Genomic DNA, 8,375 nt, shown 5'->3' with positions numbered 1-8,375 from the left:
AAGCGCGCTCCCAGTGCCCAGAGGTACATCCCAACGTTGGGCAGTACACACAGCGCCGGCCACCCAACCCTCCTGTGCCACCCATCCTCTACGCTAGCCGCCATTTGCTGTCCATGCTCCTGCGTGCCACAGTGCCAGCCACAGCTGCCCCTCTGCATACTGGAAAGCCAAGAGCAGCGCACACATCCCGACAGCACGACAGCTTCCCTTCCTCAAGTGTCCATAAAGCCCTGGAAAGCCACAGACGCCGCAGACACTGCCCTGCGGTGGTGTGCCGGCCTGAGCTGCAGGCGCCCTGGCAGAGCACCACCCTCACAGCCGGGTTTTGAAGTGAGTGCAATTTTATGTTATTGACACGCACAAAAAAAACCCCCACACCAACCCCCTCAGTGGGCTGCCAAAGAGTAAAAGAAAGCTGTGTTGGCTGGCAAGTGCTACAATACATCAAGACTCTGCTGAGCTAGGACTTCATAACATGTTCAGGAATTTCATCTTCCTCTAGCCATTTGTCATTATTGACCGCCACAGCTTCAGTCAAAGATCCTTTCGTAAGAAATCACTCCCGATGCCTCTTGTTCTTCTTAGCGGATAGCTTGAAATCAACTCTTGAAACGGCGTGGTTATTTCTCAGCAACATGAAAATACATTTTCTTCATCATAAGTAATCTGTTGGAAAATGAGGGAACATAGTGTTCTCTTTTCTGTCGTCACTCCAGTTGCAAAACTCAGGGCTTGTTCTAGGCTGGCCTTACTACTAACAATTTCTCCATCACCTATAAATGTAGGTATTTTCTTGAATTGTAGAAACAGATGCAAATTGCATCTCCTTGGAGGACAGAAAGGGTCAGAACAATGAATGATCTGCACCATGTATGCTCCAGATACAGCAGTCTGGGAAAAGATTGCAAACCAGCATTTCACGCGAGGAGGTCATCTTGAGGGGACACAGGCCCGGATGGCAGGGTAAGCCAGAAGAATTAGAGAGAGAGGCATGTATTGGGATGTGATCTTCCTTGGTTTCTGGTCACCCGTCTCCATTCTCCACCTCCAGGCTCCTTGCCTGCTTCCCTCTACCAAGTCACTTGCCACATCCCTCAACCTGCAGGGTCCCAAGTCGTAATTTTCCTCCTCTCACCATCTTGGTATTCTTAGACACAAAGCTGCTCACCAGGTCTGTTAGCTCTTCCATATCCCTCGCATCTCTTAACTTTTTGTGCCAGGCTTCCTGCTTATTTTTCCTCTGACTTGAGCTATTCTGTTTCACTCCCCAATAACTCCACCATCTATCCTCAGCAGCTCCACCACCTTTTCTTTCTTTCTTTCTTTCTTTCTTTCCATATTTCTCAAGTCCGTGTCCTTGACTATCTAGTCACAGATTCCATTGATTGCTCTTAATATAGCGTCATTTTGCCTCACCTTCCTCTCCTACTTCAAACTCCTTGACCCATCCCCACTGACCCTCTTCCCACCAACACATGTCTTGCTGTGGTCCAGATCAGGCAGCCTGATCACGGTCGATGTTTTCTGAGCTCACAAGGGAAGAAAAGGCAAGGCTTCCTGCTCCCATCTGCAGTGCTGAGACCAGGCAGGATACGGACTGGCAGCTGCAGATCAAATCTACTTTAAAGAAGGCAAAACTTTGAAGAATTTCAAGCACTAGCAAGTCTTAACAGAGCATAGACAATGACTTTTTTTTTCCCCCCTCACAAAGGCTAACCGAACCTAAGCACCCTCTGCCAGGCAGCAGAAAGGCTGCTTTTTGTAAATTGAGCAAAATGCACATTCTTGACATAAAATCATTGTCTTCTCCCAAATAAGAAATGCAGGGTTCCAGAGCTGAAGATGTCATCATCTTTTAAAAGAAACGTTGCAAAAAAGTGTGTGTGTGATATTCCATATCTTCTGCAAGACGCATCTCCAGACATGACTCAATTGTTGTAGCTTATGTTCTTTCCCTCTGTCCTCTCTCCTTTTCTTAGCCCAAAAGGAACCTGAGATAGAAAATGACTATGAAAACACTCAAGGGCTGGCAGATTTATAAACAACTATAAGTAAGGTCTCATATGGAAAAGGCTAGGCAACGGTAGAGAAGTTTCCAGCCCTGTTTACGTCTGACACTCATCATAATGAGCGAGTACAGAATACACACACTATAAAAAAGTATACGTGCAGTAAGCCGTATGCTGCACCCGTGATGCACATCCAAAGGACACAGCCTGTTCCATTACACACACCTGTACAAGGTACACGCTGCAAGCAGCTAACATGACACCTGCTCACAACTTGTTCATTCGGCCTGAAGTCCAGCCACTGCTTTCCATTTAACAGCAATCGCTGCATCTGTCCTTTGAGTTTCAAGGGAGTGGCTACTGCATAATACTTGGAACAGAAGACATCTGTGCCTCTGTTTTGCTGCTCTTAAAGCCTCTACAAACACGATGCAACAGATGCTGAAGTGCTGGTATCCTGTGGGTTTCACTAACTCTTGATACACTGAAGCATAAAGTTTCTTTGGTCGTCCTCTACCTTGGAGGGCAATCATTGGGATACAGACGTTGTCCTTTTTCCTGCTTCTCTTCCCTCCCCAAGCAACAGGGCTGAGTACGCCACTTTGACCTTGCAAGCATATCATACATACATTCTGGCATATGTTTCTTTTGGGGATGACTCAAGAAGATCTGTCTTGTGGGTTCCACAGCGTTGTCAGGTGTGGCTGGGCCTCAGTTAAGACAGTTGTGCAGTGACATTAGTGGTATGTCTCTGTAGTGCCAACTGTATCTTTCCCCTCCTGATAATGATGTACTGTCCAAAGAAGAGGCCAGGAAGTGTTCTGGCATACGCAGCTGTTCTTTCTAAAAACTGGCCAAGCACATCTGACATTCTCACTGGAGCAAGTTCCTTCCCCGAGAAGGAAAGTACAACTCATAGGTTTATTAATGCCTGCCCTTAGGTTTTGCACAGCCGCTACTCCTGCACCTAGTAGACCACGTAGGCAAATTACAGAATAGGCTCAAGGAAGTCTCGCATTGCAGAGCACTGCTGACACCAGACTGCTTGTACGCCCGAGCAAGGCAACTACAGCACGGGTAGCAATCACAGAATCATAGAATCATTTATGTTGGAAAAGACCTTTCAGATCATCAGGTCCAACCATTAACCTAACACTGCCACGTCCGCAACTAGGCCATGTCCCTAAGCACCACATCTACCCATCTTTTAAATCCCCCCCGGGGTGGGGACTCCACCACTTCCCTGGGCAGCCTGTGCCAATGCTTGACAACTCTTTCAGTGAAGAATTTTTTCCCAATATCTAATCTAAATCTCCCCTGTTGTAACCTCCCTTCAGTTAGTTGCAGAGAGCGATAAGGTCTGCGAGAGCAATAATGCTGAGGCCCTTTGTAGGAAAGCAGGGAGGGTGCAACTGTAGAGCTCTGCCTTTCTCTGCAGCTGCTGGGAGTGAAAGAGTATTTGTTATGGGGGAACACATGCTCTTTCCCCAAGCAAGTGGAGAAACCCATTCTATGCAGGGTTGCTATCTTCCTCCTAATATTTTGAAAGGTCCGATGAAGGCAAGCACTCCTCACAACCTTTACGCTTACCCCTGAGGAGCATCAGAAGCCTCCCTTTATACTGTAAACTGTAAAAATTGAAGTCTTTTTCATGGATTAAGGAGTAGAACCTGCATGCACAACCAAAAGTAAGCAGGGGGGTGACTCAACAGCATCAAGCCCCAACATTTTTCAAAATATGGGGGAACATGTATGTGTATGCACTAAAAAAGTTGTCACAAGCAAAACGAAGGCCAGAAAACAATTCTCCTTCCCTTCCAGAAAGCAGCTCATCTGAATGTGAGCACCCAGTTTCTGAGCAATGTTTTTTTACAGACTTTGCCCAATTTATTCTTTAAGAAGTCAGGCTCCTTCCTCATAAAAAACAGAGGGTGGCTCAGAAAAAAGTGAAGCTAGGCTTCAACTCCATAGTCATCATGCATTCTGCTATCCTATCCTTCTTGAGCTTATTCTCTTTGAAAAAAAATTAACCCCTAGGTACTCCTCCAGATCTGGGGGTTACTAGGACTGTTCAAAGAGCAGATAACCATTCCGTATATGACAAAGGGCTTCATTAGGAAAAAAGAAAAAGGCAGGGCAGGTTAGGTCAAATGTAGGCAATGGAGAAGCTGTCCTAGACTTCCTACTGCAGCTACTGCTGTAGTAGTACTACTGGGATGATACTGTCTCAAGCTCCTGAACTTGTCACTGGACTGTGCATAGAGTTTTATGGTTCATTTTTTAAGGTAACCTGACCTCTCAGACCAGTTCTCCTTGGTCAGAGCAGAATATTTTCTGGAAATCATGAATTTTAAGTAGAAGAGTATCATAATTTGATCAAGGGAGAGGATAGTCAGAAAGACCACAGTTTATCAATAACTGGCAAAGTTTCTTCCACAAATGTTCCTTGTCCCTCCTATGCTCTCCTCCTACAACCCCCCTAAATCCTTCCCACGTCTCCCCCGCTCCTCTGCTCAGGCTCTCAGTGCACCAAAACCCAATACACCCCGTGGCAGACCTGAGGCAATAATACACATGACAGTTGGCCAGCCAGCAATCCAGGGAGGTACACATCTTCCCCCTACCTTCTTTACCCCTTGGGCAGACAGAACAAACATCTTTATGGACCATTTATTGCACAGGCCACTGCCTTCCTAGGTCTGTGTTGTTATCCTTTGGAATTCCAGCTCTCTACGCATGAAGAAATCATGAGATTACAGTGAATAACAAGCTTAACATGGGTCAACAGTGTCACAATACTGCAATAAAGGTAATTCACCTTTTGGACTGCGTAGACAGCAATATAGTCTGCAAGATACGTTAAGTAATCCTTGCAGCATGTTCAGCACTGGTAGGGTTTGTGGTGGAGTACTGCCAAGTTTTTGGAATGGCATTTTCTTCAAAATGAAATAATGGAACAACGCGAGAGGCCGTAAGAAGGATCCAAGAATCAGGACACACACACCCTAGGAAGAAATTATTTATTTAGCTTAATGAAAGCTCAACTCCAATAACAGCCTACAAATACATACGATGCAGAGCTATGAAGGAGCAGAAGAGAATAAACTGATATCTGTAATGGAGGGCTTACCTCCACTATACAGAAGATTACGAAAAGCACAGGTAGAGATTGCTTTGGAAGACTGAGGAGTTTCAATCTTTAGTTTGTTTGGCTTTCATAACTAGTGGAAGAAATATTTTTATAAATATTGATAGCTGTATTTAAGTTTGTCTTGGAACAGGGGGCAGACTGCGTTAACTACCAAGATCTCCAGAAGTCCAGATTTTCTGTATAAGCACAATGGAAAAGATATGGGGCTGCCAAGAATATGACACACTCAGCTTGGTAAAAGATGCATAGAGACAGGGTCTTAAATGAGATTTTGTAAATTGTATATGGATTCTCTAAATCATCACAGGCAGCCATAGGAAATAAAAGGTCAAGGTTATGTAAAAGTCATATCAATAGCCTCTCCTTTTCTCAACAATCCTTCAAGGCTACAGAACTGGACCAGCAGAGAGACATAATTGTGCACTCCCCAATCAGAAGACCATCTGTATTTAAGATACTGATTTTTGCTGGTCTGTTGAATGTTTGCTAAGACAGATCGTAAAGTACCAACTTATGATTGTAATTGTAATAATAAAGTATTAGCAGCATTTGATGTAGGAGGGGGCCATTATTCTTGTTTCACATCAGATTTGCACTTGGCCTGTATTAAAATGATTGACTTTTTCAGGAATTGTCAATAATGGCAGAGAAGGAGCCATTTACTCAGAGAAAGAAAGCAGATTATTGAAAACTGATCTTGCCATCAAAGCTGTTCTGCATGGGGGGAATTAGAATGGCCTTTCAAAACCCTTTGACAGGCAGGTGGGGCTGCTGTCTCTAGTACAAAAAGAGCACCCATCAGTGCTGTTTCTCCAAAACCTAGCATGAAATAGAACTGCAGACTAGCAAGGTTGACACGCTCTCAGCTTTGAAAAAACAGCCTGCAGAAAAATTGTTGGACTTAAAGCCATATTGACTCCACTAGCGAGTGCCATGCAGAGAACGGTACTCATAAGTGCCCCAACTTCTTTAAACAGAACTGAGAGAAACAGTCCTCATAACAGGCGGTAAATAATGAAAGTGTTACGTGTAATTCTGTACTCCAGATCCAGTCATGCAAACTGCTGGGTGCTCCCTTCTCTTACAGCCTTTGAAACTTGCAAAACAAGGACCCATACAATCTTTCCCACATCCCAGAGTAGCCTGGCATTGTAGCCATTTAAAAAAAAATCATTTTATATATTGAGATGACATGATCAGGAGAGTAACAGTGGGCTATCCATTTTCTTAGACCTCTGACTGAAACCTGTTCTCTACCACTGACTTGCCGAAGCTCCATATATTCTGAACATTTTTGCAAAATGGGGCCTCAGGGAGGAGATCATGCAGCGTGGCAGCCTCCAAATGTCAGGCCCAGTCTTGCAATGCTCATGTCAATTGCTTTATTGAAGTAAATGGAACTGCTCCTACGAGAAACATGCAAGAGGCCGGGTGTCAAGCTGAGAGACAGGCCAGCGATAGTAAAGTTCTTTTTAAAATGCTGTATCACTGTCACAACTTGTCACAGTTGAACAGCGGTGTATAGCATGGCATTCTTGATCCTCCTTCAGAAACCTAAATATACACGTCTTTTAAAAAAATGCAAGACCGCTCTGCTGTGAATTTCTAAGCTAGAACACCCCTTAACACTGGTATAATTCCCAGTAACTGTAAACAAATATTTTGGTTGGTGCTGATGTCTGAACATTTTGGTTTCAGTGTCCATTTAACAAAATGGCTGAAAAGCAGAAGGCCTCCTTTGGTTGGCTAAGGGAGCTACAGCACTTAGGGTCAGTTTTGTCCTGAATGCTAATGCTTGCACCCTCAGGATCCAGTGCTATTGCACTTAGTATCTACTGCTTAATACTGGGGAAAAGTAACTCATTATTACCAGGAGTTTAGTCCCAGTTACTCCTTTTTGTCCTTGAATAACCATTCACCAGCATTACAGAGGTAGCAGAGTAAGTGCACGTACCTCTTTGCCAACATCAGTGTATTGCAAGCAGCAGACCGAAACCCTTCTCTGGCAAGCAGAGATAGGAGATGCAAGCAGTTACAGCACAACGTGGCTTGTCGTCATGATATAACAGCTTTAGAGGAATGCATACCAATGATTTAATTTTGCTTAATTTTTAAGGCACTTGGGGTGCAAGAGTGAAGAATTCAGTGTTACCGCTTTTAATATTTTGATTTTACAGACACTGCTGTGCCTGGTTTTTAATATTTAACCTTGAAAGCTGTATGATATAGATTTGGGGTCAGAAATGGCACACTATGTATATTTGTTTTATAAAACATGGTAACAGCTGGAAAAGAACAAGTCCTTTCCTGGCAGTGGGACTAAACCTCTCGGTCATGAACTGCATCTCTCAGCAGTTTGTCCTGTGCGTGTCTTACATCACATGCTGCCGTCTTGCAGTCATGAGTCACTTGCTTCAGCTCCTACTGCTCAGGGATATCGGCTCGGCAAAGCGATGTTGCTACACAGCTTATTCCCTGGGGAAATGTGCACACAAAGCAGCAGGAAGCCAGGCCGCTGCTGTGCTGGAAACAGAACAGATTTGCATTTGAGTTCAAGCTGCAGGGAGTACAGGCTAAGTTGACTAATACCGCATCTATTTCTAGTCCTGTTACCTGGGTAATGGTAGTTTCATTTTGTTCTTTTCCTTCGGTGGTTACAAAAAGATTTTCTACTTTAAATTAACCTTTAAAAATCGGAATGAAATTCATTAAGTTCACAAACTATGTAGTTTTTTCCAGTTAGCATCATTTCACTGATTAGCAAAATAGTGATAATGGAGGACAGATTTCAGGAGTCTGAGAGGTGTTAGGTCTGTTTCAGGCCTGTGTCCCCTCGAGATGACCTCCTTGTGTGAAATGCTGGTCTGCAATCTTTTCCCAGACTACTGGGTCTGGAGCATACATGGTGCAGATCATTCATTGTTCTGACCCTTTCTGTCCTCCAAGGAGATGCAATTTGCATCTGTTTCTACAATTCAAGAAAATACCTACATTTAGAGGTGATGGAGAAATTGTTAGTGACGTGAGAGGTCTGGAGCACAAGTCTTATGGGGAGTGGCTGAGGCAACTGGGGTTGTTCAGCCTGGAAAAGAGGAGGCTGAGGGGAGACCTTATCATCCTCTACAACTACATGAAAGGAGGCCGTAGCCAGGTGGGTGTTGGTCTCTTCTCCCTGGTTATGGGTTGATAGGATGATGAGAAATGTCCTCAAGTTG

This window comes from Egretta garzetta, unplaced genomic scaffold (genome assembly GCF_000687185.1).
Source record: "Egretta garzetta isolate BGI_Z169 unplaced genomic scaffold, ASM68718v1 scaffold45, whole genome shotgun sequence".
Taxonomy (NCBI): Eukaryota; Metazoa; Chordata; class Aves; order Pelecaniformes; family Ardeidae; genus Egretta; species Egretta garzetta.
Note: the sequence above shows the minus strand (reverse complement) of the source record.